The sequence below is a fragment of the Thermobia domestica genome, chromosome 3, assembly GCF_964235325.1.
Source record: "Thermobia domestica chromosome 3, izTheDome1.hap1.1, whole genome shotgun sequence".
NCBI lineage: Eukaryota > Metazoa > Arthropoda > Insecta > Zygentoma > Lepismatidae > Thermobia > Thermobia domestica.
In genome coordinates this window covers 25,117,000-25,133,360 of record NC_137456.1, presented here as the reverse complement: position 1 = coordinate 25,133,360, position 16,361 = coordinate 25,117,000, and positions in this window count along the sequence as shown.

Below are 16,361 nucleotides of genomic sequence, written 5' to 3'. Positions count from 1 at the left end.
GATATAACCTTCCGCTCCTCAGTGAAACAAGACACTCTCTCTGCAACATTCTTGGCTTGCATCAGAGAACAGACAACCCTGCAGTCACTACTCCACAACCTCCTCCATACCGCAGATCCTTTAGGATGCCACAGCCCTAGTAGTCCAACACGGCTCAAATTACCAGAGTCTGCGACGATTGCACACTCTGCACTACAAAAACGCTCGCACTCCACTGCCAAAGAACCCACATCAGATGGAAGGGTTCATTCCCGCTCTGCCTAAAAGGCCCCAGCACTTTGTAGAAAATATTTTCACTGATCTTATCTTTAGGCAGAATGGGAATTCCTGTTCTGCCTAATCTTTATAGACAGAGAATTTTATGTGGCGAGGAAGGAAATACAGCATCGAAATGCTTAACTCCAAGCGTGTTTTAATGCAGATCGGAAGTCATGTAAGTATATAATGGCTGCAGTAACGAGGCCGGGGAAGAATCCAAGCGGTCAAAATCCAAGGGAAATTCTGGCGAGGCGAACAAAATTCAAGGGATAGAATCATAGTAGTATATATTTAATTTACCAGTATATATATGATTATTTTTTCCTTCAATTGTCATACGTATATGTATTTTTTCAACTTACTGAAATAACCTTTTTCTTTCTTTCAAAAAACTGAAAACTCAATAAAACGTAAAAATGTTATAATAAAAGGGCAGATTGGCTCTAATTACTTTCACACACACCCACATAGAAAATTCTGGGTACTCCTATTTATTATACATTTAATACATTTGAAATACGTTCAGCATATTACTGTAAGACCATTCATTTTAATTACGAAGCGTAACAGTGATGTTATTTGATTTTTTAAAAATATTTATCCTTATGAGGTAGAATTAAGCAATCTTTTACTTTGAGTGTTGTATAGATACTTATTTATTTTAATTCTGAAATGCTGATAAAGATTTTTTTTTTACTAAAGATCAAAATGTGAAATACACACTTACTATTATACTTTTCTGTGTTATATTGGGTTTTCAGTATTTATAAAAATGTTATTTCAAAAACGTGAAGAATTACAGATAACATTTTAGATGCATGACAGTTGAAGAAAAACTAATCATCCTCTTATTAGGCTGCGTCTGTGATTCTGTCCCTTGATTTTAATCCGTTTTGTCAGAATTTTCCTTGGGTATTGTCCTCTTGGATTTTGTCCTAATAATCGTAATAATCTTTTCAATAATTATAACAGAGTCTGTAAGAAGAATAACTATCTTCAAGTTTAATCATAAATTTTAGATGCTATTCGACTTGTTCTTCTCGGAAAAATTACTAGATACAGTTCTGTTATTAGCAGTGTTATTCACAGCAGTTTACTTTATTAAAGATGAATATGATTTTTTATAATACCTGCAAAGAAATGGAAAATTGATTTACTTAGGTGAAAGAAAGCTGTTTGACATTGTAATTGAAACAAACTTAATTCGGTCTAATATCAAGTAATTTCACAACGAAATTTTATTCAGTTTTCAAGTAGTTGATCTCCAACATGCTAAGGCTCGCAGTAGGTTAAAGTGCCACACTGCACATCCTCTAGACAAATTTGGCCAGATACTAATTAAAGAATGCAAAAGGATGTATAAAGCGGCCCTTAAGAAAGAGTCTTAGCCTTCTACATCACAACTCCTTTTTTGGCATCACCTTATCAGCTGATTTGTCTTCTATACAGAAGTCTATACTATATGCAATAGTATCATATGTACTTATATTTTCATATTTTTATTATCAATGTAAATAGCACCAATACAAAATACCAATATCACATTGAAATACTAGTATGTTTTTGTAGAATGTCAATCAAATCAAAAGATCAGATAATCGAGGATAAAGACGGCCTTATGTATCCTCTTGCATTGTTTACTTAATGTACGGCCAAACATGTCTTGAGGATGTGAACTGTGGCATCTTTTACGTACTGCGAGCCTTAGCATGTTGGAAATCAACTACTTGAAAACTTAATAAAATTTTTATTGTGAAATGTCTTGATATTAGACCGAATTAAGTTCGTTTCAGTTACGTCAAATACCTTTCTTGCACCTAAGTCAATCAATTTTCCATCTCTCTGCAGGTATTAAAAAAATCATATTCAACTTTATTAAAGTAAATGTGAATAACACTGCTAATAACATAACTGTATGTAGTCATTTTTCCAAGAAGAACAAATAGAATAACATCTAAAATTTATTATAAAAGTTGAATATATAGTTATTCTTCTTACAGAACCTAACCTGTTACAATTACTAACGAAAAAATCCTTAGAAGAAATCCCTCCCTGCACAGAATTCCCCATCTTCAAAGATCAGGAAGAACGGGACTTCCTAAAGATAAGATTATTTAAAATATTTTCTTCAAAGTGCTGGAGGACCTTTAGGCATAACGGGAAGCCATCTACAGAAAATATCATACTTCGAACCTGCAAGACAAGACAAGCAAGACAAACTTTTTTTTTCCTTTTTTGTTAAACAAGAATAATGTACAGATGGAGAGAAAGTCCCTTTACGCATGCATTTATTTCATCCTTATATTAATAATACTTAATAATAGAGTTATATGTCTAAAACGTCCATATGTGCCCCTCCCTTACAACTGCACAGCTTGATACACCTCCATATCCTTCTACTCAACCCGCTTTAGCAACTGTGACGTAACAAGCTGGAAGCTTCACTTGCTCGCAGAGCATCATTATCTACATACAGCTTCTTCCTGACGTATGATTTGATTATACCCTATAGGGCATTACGTAGCAATTCACGTAAGAAGCACTGTTGTCATATCAATCATCAGAATGGAATTTCAAATCCTAAATATCTTAACATCTTGAACTGTTACGCGCATTATAATGGGCATCGTGTAGAATTACAAGGAAATCCGTAAGCTTACTTCTGTTCTGTTTTAATTTAATGGAATGTTGAGTAAATTCACACCGACACTACATAAGTGCAGAGATTCTCAAAATGCACTATTTATTATGTTGATTAAGATTTATATGGTAAAATCAGAAGAATGCGATATGTGTTCTTTCAACAGCAAGCGTATAGTTTATAATTTATTCTCAGTATTGAGTCGATAAAAAAAACAAGTGGTTCTGCACTAGCCTAGGCCGAAAATCGATCCAGGTCTTCTGCAACAAATAATATCGTTTTACATTTGTGAGGGAATAAATCGTTTTACAGTTGTGAACTTGCCACTTCCGTCACTCGTATATGACGCGGAATTCGATAACATGCAAGAGGACTTTTTGGTCTTCCTTTGATATCACGAATCACCCCCAGTTTGTGTACATCTATCTGTTCCGTTACAATTGTCAGGATTCGAATTTCTATTCCAAGTTGGCACTCCTGTCACTCGTGCACGATGCGGAAATCGAAACATGCAAGAGGACTTTTTGTCTTCTTTTGATCTCATGAATCACCTATCAATGTATATGCACATCTTTCTGTTCCGTTCCGATTGTCGATTCCAAGTTGGTATCCCTGTTATTCGCAAATAATGCGGAAATCGACAACATGCAAAGGATATTTTGTCTTCTTTTGATGTCACGAATCATCTTCCGAAGTATATACACATCTTTCTCGTCCGTTACAATTGTCAGGATTGGATGTTCGATTCCAAGTTGGCACCCCTGTCACTTAGAATTCAACAACATGCAATAGAATTTTTTGTCTTCTTTCGATGCCACGGATCACCTCCCGATGTATGTGCACATCTTTCTGTTCCCTTTTGATTGTCGATTCTAAGTTGGTACCACTGTCACTCATACACGACGCGGAAATCGACAACATGTAATAGAACTTTTTGTCTTCTTTTGATGTCACGAATCATCTTCCGAAGTGTATACACATCTTTCTCTTCCGTTACAATTGTCAGGATTGGATGTTCGATTCCAAGTTGGCACCCCTGTCACTTGGAATTCAACAACATGCAACAGAACTTTCTGTCTTCTTTCAATGTCACGAATTACCTTCCGATGTATGTGCACATCTTTCTGTTCCGTTCCGATTATCGATTCCAAGTTGGTATCCCTGTTACTCGCAAATAACGCGGAAATCGACAACATGCAAGAGGACTTTTTGTCTTTTTTGATGTTACGAATCATGTGCACATCTTTCTGTTCCGTTCCAGTTATCACGATTGGAGTTTCGATTCCAGGTTAGTACCCTTGTCACTCATACATGAGCGGAAATCGACAACATGCAAGATTTTTTTGTTTCCTTTAGATGTCACGAATCACCTCCTGGAGTTTGTGCACTTCTTTCAGGCTCATCCTGTATATTGTCATAGCTCGACTATACCACAATACCGATAAGAAGAAAGAAACGAAATCCGTGGCGTTCCGTCAACGAAAAGCTACAACCGAACACGTCTTTTACTTGAATAATATGTATTTTGGAGTCGCTGTGGTTCAGTGGTAGAGCGTTCACCTCTGTGCATGGGATTCTTGGTTTAAACCCAGCTCGCGTCAAGTGGACTTTGTGGTGAAGAAACAGTGTATGCGTGGATTTACTAGGGGTTCTCTCGTTTCTCCCACTTTCTTCATTCCACCATTTCATTCATTCCTCATCATCACCGTCTCCTTTAGCCTAGCCGGGCTAACCGCGGGACGTAAAACTTAAAGATTTAATTTCATTTTAATATGTAATTAGTACATTGTCTCCTACTAATGTTACATTTGACTATCTCGGTTTGAAGGCATTACTAGAGGTCTGCACAGGCTCGGACCTACAAAAACATATATAACTTCTGGTTGGGGCCGGGCTCGGGTCGTAAATTTTTAAATATACAACCATATTTCTCGGGTCTTTTCGGGCCTAATTTTATAAATATACTGTACAACGACATTTATAGGACCGTTCTTTCTGAAGAACTTTTAAAGTACAACTGCAAAATTAAACCTTTAATTGCCGTAAATAAAAATACAATTTTGCGTTAACTATTAAGTTTCTGTAATTCGGGCTTATTTGATTATCACGGGAGGTCGGGCCGGGCTAGAGCCTAAATGCTAGAACATCTTTCGGACTCGGGTCGGGCCTCATATTGTAAATTCACGGGTCGGGCCGGGCTCGGGCTAAAAATTTCGTCCCGTGCAGACCTCTAGGTACTACCTCTTTAGTTAAGTATTGTATCTTTCCAATTGGCAATTGCCTTTTGATGCTGAATCAACATAAGAAATTCTATCTTCACTGGAAATCGAATATAGAAAGCAACTAGTTTATTTATATCTTCCTAATCAGTTCTTTATAATATTCATTCATAAAATCTTTACTTTATTAGGATATTTTACCTATTTTCCTCTTCTATTTAGGAAACCCAATTTACAAACATCAGTCATCTTCTATATTTTTATTTTTCTCTTTGCATTTCAACAACAACAACAACAACATTCCGAAACATGTATATTTCTTCTGTGTAAGACAGAGGAAATCAGAAAGACGGGAGGAAAAAAGAAAAAAAAACATCAGGAAGATGTAATGAAGTTAGTATCGTAATTTAATGAGTTTTCTGAAGAACAAAACTCAATTACCTCTTACAGAAACCAGAGGAATCTCACTAATGTAAATATCGAGGGCCAGCGACTGACAAAGACAGCGAACATGTTATTGCAAAGTACATGCACTATTCAATCGACCGGAAGTGCTTCCGTTCAAAGTTCCTTCAATCAGAAGCATTGGTACCTTCTACTATTTTATACATACGCACAGGCTTTTTCTATTTGGGTGCTGTGCTCTCTCTAATATTTGAAGAGTGCCTAAGAATATTGTTATAAATACGACACATTTAGTACAGATAAAACACGAAACATAATTGTAATAATGATTGATATTACAAAAGGCAGTGGGGGCAAGGTTGTTCATTGATAAAGCGGTTACCTTTTGTGCGCGGGGTCCTTGCTTCTATCCCCGCAGTAAGTTTGTGGTGGACAACATCGTGTCCGTGAGTTTTCTCGGGGGTACTCCCGTTTCCTTCCACTTTCTCATTTTACCAATTCTTCCATTATCATTCACTTGCCCTAATCATCGTCTCCCTTAGCTAAGAAGACCATAATAGATAGCGAAAAGCTGTTTTCTGCAATTAAAATCTACTTCCGTTTCCGGGCATTTCATATTAAATTGAAATAAAATCTGTCAGTTTTATGTCCCACGATTATGCCTGCTAGGCTAAGGGAAACGGGTGATAAAGGCAAGTAAATTATTATGAGAGAAATGAGGAGTATCCCGAGAAAACTCATGGGCACAATGCTGTCCACCACAAATTTACTTGAACGGGGATCGAACCACGGACTCCATACACCAGAGGTAAGTGCTTTATCACTGAGCCAACCGTGCCTTCTATTTCATATTAGCTGAGAAAATATCACATCATATAAATTAAGATCTTTCTCATGTTGTATACGTGAAATGACCCTTTATTCTCTTCTATCGTCGCCTCAAATAAAAGAAAGTACCGGTACCAGTTGCAAGGTAAACATACGATTTATAATTGTTATCACTGTTTGACATGATAAAGTTCATTTGCTCAACCCTTCGAAGCATAACTTAATGATCATGTTAAAATAGGATTTATTGTCTTTTTTATATACATGTTACTGATCATTAGGTGGTTGTCAACAAGAACAGCAATACGTGGGAATTTCAAAGAGGCCACAAAGAGAGTAGACGAAGTCTTCCGTTCTGCTTTGTCAACCACCTGACGAAGATAAATACAATCAACTCAAGAGAATGCACAACAAGCGTGAGTTCCTTCTACAGTAGAGAAGACCTTGCACAAGATGTAAACACCAAGTTTCTCGTCCTCGTTCGTAACATTCTAACATTTTAAATGCATAAAAGTTTTGGTTGCTTGTTGCTGAAGGAAGTCAAACAGCTTTATAGCGAAGAGATATGATATTAATTAGCGTGTAGGAGTAGCAAACTGTGTATTGAGACAAGGGCGCCGATTTCTTTGTAAATTTGGGGGGCCTCATTCAGATGCAGAAGGTATATATATATGAGGATTTTAAGACAAATTGCATTCAGATTATGCCAATATTGCATATTCATAAATGCAATAGGGGGGCCCACATGAACTTTGGGGGGACAGGGCCCCCTGTCCCCCAGGATCGGCGCCCTTGTATTGAGACCACAATCACGAAGTTCTTGCAGGACTATACATTAAATTCCTAATTCTAAATCTCAGAAGGGGCACGATGGCTCAAGGGTAAAGCGCTTACCTTCAGTGCGTGGGGTCCCTGATTCGATCCCCGGCTAAGTTTGTTGGACATCATGTTCGTGGGTTTCCTCAGGGTACTCCCGGTTCCTCCTACATTCTTATTCCACATATTCTTCCAATCATCATTAACTTGTCTTAATCATCCATCTTCATTAGCTTAAAAGACATACGTAACCGTCATACGTTAAACAAAAAACTTCTATTCCATGTCATTTCCTTATTCTCAAAATACGCTATTTAAAATGTTTGGACCCTAGCACAAGCAAGATTGGAGATACTTACAGCTAACAGAAGGCTATGCTGTAGTTCAACCTTCACAGTTTTTTTCTCAAATGATGTATAATTTCGGACTTTCTAAGTCTCCACTCACTGAGTCTTTTCGTTCATGTATATCTCCAATGACCTCACGATGCAGAGTTAACAACGGAAAATTCTGATTTACAGGGAATCGAACTTAAAACTACGATAGTACACAACGAGGTTATTGTGTGAAAATTTTAGGATAATTAAAGGTTCTTGAAATTACATGAAAATGAAATCTTTCAGTCTAACGTCCCACGATTATGTTTGTTCGATGAGGGAAGAAATGGTGGAATGAGATTGTGGAAGGAAATGGGAGTTCTCCAAGAAAACCCACCGATACGATGTTGAACAACGTAAACTTACTTGACCGAAGATCGAACCAAGGACCCCATGCAGCAGAGGCAAACACTCTACCACTGAGCCACCGTGCCCTTTTTAAAGATTCTTATACAGGGATTCCATATCTATTGGATATATCTTGATAGTTTGCTATTATTAGTGTGCGTGTAACTGTTTGCGCCGAATAATTCCTGTTGGAAGGAGACGAGCAACAGTATTTTTTTTTTTACATATACAGCATATAGGAAACTAATAAATATTCTATTCCAGTATACAGCAGCGTATTTACGATTTTGTTTCGGAGCGCTTTGCTAACTTTCGGGGGCGCCTTTGCCTGAAAATGTGAAAATTCTGCAAGATATTTCACATAACATGTTACTTTACTATAGTAAGTAAGATTTCGGGGGGGTTAAGCCCGGAAGCCCCCCTAAATACGCCACTGCCAGTATATTACAAACTCAATAATTATTAGCAACGAAAGACATTCTTCTTAGCACTATAAAATTTATCTTTTTCTCGAAAACTACGCATCAGATTTTATCCTCAAGTGTGTCCTATTATTCAGCTTCATATGTTTATCCTTTGATATCTTTGAACAATATTATAGTGAAACAAATACTATTACAGTTTAAGAGTTTATCACAATTTTTGGTTATATTTCATTAGCCGTATTGTGTTGAGATCTTGTATCGTGTGAACCTGCTCAACAGATAGTTTTCACTTCTTACTTGATCGCAAGTAGTGTTGCCCAAAGGCGCCCATGTTGTGGTTTCCAAGGGGAAGGGGGCAAGTATAAGCGACGTTTCAAAAATAGCTTCAAATTTTGCTGTAACTAATGTAAAAATTATATTGGATTTTCGATATTCTGAAGTACAATTTCCTCTAGGGGGACAAGCACCTCACCTTGCCCCCCTGATGAGCGCCCTTGGTGTTGCCAAATTTTACGTTAAAAGAAATACAACTGCAGCTACGTGATAGGCCTATTTCAATACCTACATTAATTGCCACGATTACAGCAACAACTATCACTCACTAAATCATTACACAGCCAAAGCAAATTTCTCCTACAACGTGAGATCATTGGTATTAAACTTTAGAATTTCCCAATATGAATAAAGCTTTATTAAATAGGGTACAAGGATTACTGATGTATCTACATAGAATTGCTTTCTGGTTCCCAGATTTTCCCTAAACGAAGAAAAATGTTCAACAATACCACGTATGATTCTCAGCTGTAAAGGAGGGAGTTCTACTTTCAGGAAGATTCCACGGAACCTGTTTCTTTATCATTTTTATGTGTGTGTTTCAGATGCAGCGAAAGGGCATGAATGGATAAATAGGGGCCTATAGTGAAATGGCCCCAGTTGCATCTTGGTACATGTAATTGCCCTCTTATAGGTGCGGTATGATTGGTTTTGGCCAATTTTGACCATGGCGTACCAGTAATACAATTTTGGAAAATATATATGTGATTCTAGGGTTAAAGCGACATCTAAAATATATTTCTTTATAATTGTGCTCGCAGATCATCATAGGTCAAAAGGGGTTCAAAATATTGAATCAAATTTTTTGACGTGCGAAATTGGTGGGAAGGGGAAACAAATTTTTCAGACAAAGCCCTTGTATACACCTATATATACATCCAAGTTTGAACAGAATCGATCGAGCCATTCTTGAGAGATAAATTAATCCCACTTTTTCGATTTTGCACCATTCTTCATGAACCAATCACAGTTGAGGTTTGAAACGTGGGGGATTAATGTATCTTGGGGGTACCTACATACCACCCACTTGTCATTCCAAGATTCAACTGGAGCCATTTCACTATTCTTATCCACTCACGCCTTTTCAACATTCGGCGGATAATTAATGAAACATTACCGGCTCCAATATGTTCCTTACCAATGGCAATGGTCACATGAAGGCCTGCAACCGGAAATGCCCTTTCGGACCGATATCCTTGCCACTGCAAGTGTATATTGAATAGTAATCGGCAAACATAAATTCCCGCTAGCCTAGAATAACATATCAAAATATTTCAGTTTTTTTTTTTTTTTTTTTTTTATAAGCAGACTTCATTAACTTTTGAAAACAGCATCTTTTTTCTACCTTATAATAGTGTTGAAGCTGATTTTTTAACGAGAAAATCCCTTTTTCAGTTTGTTGTCCAAGCTGTATTCGGTTCTAAAACAGGTGGCGCCAAAAATCAAGTTAGTTTTTAATATATTAAGGTCTTATGTCAGATCGCCACTTGGAAATGAAAATGAAATCTTTAAGTTTAACGTCCCACGGTTATGCCGGTTAGGCTAAAGGAAAATGGTGATGATGAGAGATGAATGAAATGGTGGAGTGAAGAAAGTGGGAGGAAACGGGAGAACCCCGAGAAAACCCACGAGCACGGTGTTTGTCCACCACAAAGTCCACATGGCGCGAGCTGGGATCGAACGATCGCCACTTGGGTATGCTATTCTTGTCACCTTGGTTTCTCTGTTCAGTTGTCTCGTTTTACAAATAAAAATAAAAGTGCATAAACCCTTCATTTTTACTAAGAATAAGACATCCGACTGAGTGCAGCACTATGTGGAAACAGAAAGAGTCTGATGACAATAAAAGTGAATTATGATTATGCATGCTACTAGACAGTGTGTCACATATAGAGTAAGCGGGGGCAAAAAGCCGCGGTTTGGTGTTTGAATTGCGCTGGAGTAGAAAGATATAACGGCAAAATAACGAATTTCGCACAGAAGTATAAGTGAATATTCCTCTATATTTTGAAGGTGCTAGAAAGCCTACCAATTTGTTACTTAATGCGATACAGTATTTTTTTAAAAAAACAGGATGGACAAATTCGGACTTTTACCCCAGTATAGGGGGCAAAAGTCCTATCGGAATGGAGCGATTGGAATTTAAATTTAAGAATAAGATTATTTACAAATTCGAGAGCTGGGGCAAAAGTCCGCGTTCGGATTCGCACATGTTTTAATTACAATGAAATGCTGACTTCATAGCTGATACCGGGTAAAGGGAAAGTAGTGTATATTGTTACTGAAGAAGTGTTTTCATATGAAACAGCAAAAAAATAAGTCGTAATTTCTCCCACAGACTGTAGTACTATTTCCCATAAAACAAAATATTACTTCAAAGTAAGACAAAATATAAATTACCTCATTGTATTAACAAATTTCACCGCACACCGTTACAAACATGAACAGTGCACCACCGCTTTCTGCAGCATAAGCAATGTTGCAAAACTCCAACAAAAAGTACCCCAAAACCCCAAAAATGACTATTGCCCCCGGACACTCTACAAAGATACAGTATATTTTTAACATCGAAACAATATTGTATCTTGAAATCTACATTATAAAATTGAAAGTGACTGTTCGTGATTCGTAACCTCTTGAACCACCCAACTAATTTCGATCAAATTTTTAACATAGATGAGGTTCGAACCTGGGGTGTTTTTTTTATCATTCCACTTTGATGGAGCAACGTAGGGGAGAAGGAAGAAGGGGAGATATACAAAATAAAAGTGACTAGGTTTGTGACTTAATAACTTTTGAACTACTCAACCGTTCTCTATCAAATTTTCAACATAGATGAGGTTCGGACTTGGGATGATTTTTATTATTTTACTTTGACGGTGCAAGGTAGGGAAAGGAGGATATATATATATATATATATACAGGGGCGGATCCAGGATATGATCAAGGGAGGGGCTAAACTATATTTTGCCGTTTTATCCAGTGTAAAGCAGGATTGAAACCCATTTTATCTAGTGTATATCTGAGCGTCAAGGAGGGGCTATAGCCCCTATAGCCCTCCTTAGATCCGCCACTGTATATATATATTTATATATATATATATATATATATATATATATATATATATATATATATAGATAGATAGATAGATAGATAGATAGATAGATAGATAGATAGATAGATATAGATATAGATATAGATATATAAATGAAATTGACTCTCTTTGAGACTTCATTACTCGTGAACCACCCGACCGATCTCGACCAAGTTTTCAGCACCCTAGTAGCAGAAACAACTTTGCTATTAAGTGTTTTTAGTCATATCACTTTGACAGTGCAACTTAGGGGAGGGGGAGAGACATTTTAAAATGATCGAAAATGGCCTATATTATAGTGTGGAATCTATAGTTTTCGGGGTTGTTGAGATGAACTGTGACACTTCAGATGCGGTTTAATCCATAATCAGCCCCGCATCTGGGGGAGGGGGGGCACAAAAGTGATCTAAAATGACAAATATTAGTATCGAGCCCATAGTTTTAGGAATCGCTGAGTTGAACAGTGATACTTTCAATCCCATTTACGCCCAAATTCAGCCCCGCAACTTGGGGGAGAGAAGGAAAGAGATGTATATATAAAAATGTTCGAAAATGACCAATATATGTGCCGAATCCATTGTTTTCGGGGTCGCTGAGATGAAATGTGACACTTCTGATGCCGTAGTCCAAATTCAGCCCCGCAACTTAGGGGAGGGGGATATAAAAATGATCGAAATTACCAATTACCAATATAGTTTTCAAGGGCCGCGGTGGCATAGTGTTAGAGCATTCACCTTTGGTAAATGGGGTCCCTGGTTCGGTCCCATCGCGCACCAAGTGAACATTGTGATGGACAAACACCGTGTGCGTGGGTTTCCTCGGGTTTCTCCCGTTTCTTCCCACTTTCTTCATTTTACCATTTCATGCATTTCTCATCATCACCGTCTCCTTTAGCCTAGCCGGCATAAGTGTATGACGTAAGTCCAAGACTTCATTTCACTTCATTTTAATCCATAGTTTTTGGAGTCGCTGAGATGAACGACGACACTTACGATGACGTACCTCGCAACATCGGGAGGGGAGGGAGAAGATATATAAAAATCATCGCAAATGACCGATATTAGTATCGAATCCATAATTTTAAGGGTCGCTGTGATGAACAGTGACACTTTCAATGCTGTTTAAATCTAAATTTAGCCGTGCAACATGGGGAGGAGGAGGGTAGAGAAGTGCAAAAATCATTGGAAATGACCGATATCAGAGTGCACTTGACTGACTAACGGAACATATATTACTAGTTTTTCTTAATTTAACCCAGCGAAGTGGGTATAGTATAATGGATTCTCTCGTTCCTTACAACGTGCTTGAAAACCTATTGTAACTTTGTTTAAATAAGCAAATGCTCTTTTTATAGGAGAATGGTTAGCAGTATTCCCAATACCCGTGATCCCTAGGGATTGATAGCCTTGGAATATAAAGACGTTAACAATACCTAAGGTCATATTGCGATATTAGATTTGCAATTTTATAGTTTCAGAGTTGCGTGAAAGCCTTCTCGAAAGTTATTTTTCGTCTCGTCTCGTCTCGTCTCGCAAGCTAACACAAGTTGTTAATAACAGTTACATTGTAACTAATCTTTTTTCTCCGCTGAAAAAGTAAGTTGCCAGTTCGACATAATAATAATATTTCATACTAAGCTACCATTTTCTTCAATTTCCATTTTTACAAGAACATTGACACAAGAGATTCAAACGTGTGTATTCATTTTTGTCGTTCCTTTATCTTAAAGCATTTTCCTGCAACATCCTGCGAAGTCACTTCTAATTTCTTCAGATACGAACGTACCGATAGGAAGAAGCGAGAAGCTTTTAAAAGCCAAGAACTTGCATTTAGACACTGCGTCGATGCCACCTGGTAATAGAAAACCACAACCCTTTACACACTACATACTACATGTATGTACATGGTGTTCCAAAAGTCAAAGGAACTACGAAGATTATACCAAAGTAAGATTAATACATATATATATATATGCAGCAAACTCGTATCCAAGGGGGGTCTAGGGGGCTGGCCCCCCTAAATTTTTACGCCCCCCTAAAATTTTCATGATAAGCTTGCAAATGAACTATAATATAGTGACGAACTTTAATATGGTTGAGTCGGGCCTCTCCTACTTTTTTGGGCTGGCTACCGGCCTGATATACAGCCATTTTCAACAAGTCTGAGCGCACTACTGAGTTTTAAATATTTTCCTATTAAAATATTTATGTTTCATTTTCGACATAAAGGGCACCAAATCTATCACCAATCAAATTAAAGACCCCAAAAACTATGAATTCGACAGTAATATTGGTCATTCTCAATTACTTTTATGTCACCATTCCCCCTTAGGAGTATTAATGGGGATTAAATTTGGATTTAAACGGGATCGGAAATGTCGTTGTTCATCTCAGTGACCTCGAAAACTATGAATTCGACACTAATATTAGTCATTTCCTATCATTTTTATATATCTCCCCTCCTCCAAGTTTTATCAAAGTGAAATGATAAAACCCATCCCAGGCCCGAACCTCATCTATGTTGCAAATTTCATCGAGTTCGGTCGGGTGATTTAAGAGTAATTAAGTCACAAACATAGCCACTTTCATATATATATATATATATATATATATATATATATATATATATATATACGTCTATACAAAACCCTGTTCATTAGTATTATTTTGTAAAATAAACAACCTTGTTTATATAAGGATACGAAAATGCATGACCCTGTTCACATCTGAGTCATTCATTGATGAAAACCGTTTTGCAGTAAACAAATACTAGGTAAATAACGAACAGACAACACATCATATTTTGTCTGGTAATGCATCGTTTCAACGACATCTGGTGGTGTTTGTACGAACCCTTATCAAAAGTTGTCTGTTTATTACAACGAACAGTTGTGCGTATGTGTGTGTGCTATTCAATCGTATCGTATATGGGTAAAATTGGGTTCAAATGTGACCCATGCGACCGTGCTGCTTTTATTCGTGTGAATTATAAATTACGTAATGTGAAGAAAATAAAAGCACTATAAAATACAGAACAAAAACAGTGAACTAAGTGCCGAATCATGTGCTCAAGTGATTATTTTCAGAGAATAGAATATTCTCTGCGGAAATTCGCTTAGCGGTTGTAGGTATCAGTCGGGGCAATGCGGGGCAGTGACTCTTGAAAGACAGTCACAAATTGGTGTAAATATTGCACGGAAACAAACAGATCGTCCAGAAATAATAACTTGTTGCAACGACAAGTTCGTTTGAACTACAAGCAAACAGAAAACAAGTTTAACTGCTTCAGAAATAGCAGCAGAACTACGGAAGAGCCGTTGCCAATCAATATGAGATAGGACGGTGATTTGAAACCTGCAGATTTATAGTCTTCAGGGTGCAATTGTAGTGACGAAACCACTCCTTTCCAGCAGGGAACATTGGAAAAAGGTACTCTTGGGCAAAAACATAAAAACTGGACCGATGAACAATCGAAGAGGGTACTCTGCACTGACAAATCTAAATTTCAACTTTTTGGTTCCCAACGCCAGATGTTTGAGGGTCACCCTTCCCAAAAGTACTTTCATTTCGACTGTTTAATATCTACAGTAAAACATGGAAAAAGTAATGTTATTGTTCAGAAATATTTTACAGGCCATCAAATTGATGGTTTAAATCAAAATCAACAGAAAAATTGACAAAAATATAGGCTATATCACAACATTTAAGCAAGGTAGTTAATTCTCTTAAGAATGCGGATTTTGGGCCAAAACTTTATACTACAACAGGATAACAATTCTGAACATTCCTCCAAGTTCTGGAGTAATCATCTGTAAAGCAAAGAACAGACTCACATCATCATAAAAATGGAATGGCTCCCATCGAGCTATTGTGAGAGGAACTTTACATGACAGTCGGTGAACACATGTCGATGAATGCTGAATATCTGTGAAAGGCTCTTCAAAGGCGTTGGAGTCGCAAACGTTGGATAAATGTATCAAACGAATGCTTAGGGTAGGGACATGCCGAAGATACCTCGTGATCGAGGTCGAGGTTTAAGTCGCGGTCGCTACCTCGATGTCTAGGTCGCGATGGATGAAGGGCGCACATAGCAAGGAGGTCGCACCCTTGCTGTTAACATTGCTGTGACGCATGTGAAATTATTCCGCCAGTGCATAAAAATCACTGCGAAACCACATTTTGAAATTGAAAGGACCAATCTACAAATAGGGATGGACGCGAGACGAGATATGAGAAATATCAAAGTCTCGTTTCTTGTTCCGCAAAAATACTTGAGTCTTATCTCTTGTTCATCTCTATCAATATTTAAAAAAAAAAAGACTTTTACCTTTTATTCAATTTTCTGTGAAGAAAATGCCCTCTTTCAGCACTCAGGCAAGAAATAGTTTCCCCAGTCAATTTTTAATAAATAAATAAATATATCAGGTATGTCTTCAGGTTTCGAGGTGGAGGGGTTATTAACTGCAGCAAATGAAATTTCGGCACTGCAATTCCATTATTCGACGTTTCTTCCCTATGGATACGTGCCCGTCTCTAGAGGTAATTTTTTACCTTATATCAATAACGAATTTAGAAGAAACCCTTTTTTATTAATCTCGGAATTGGGGGGCGTGGAGTT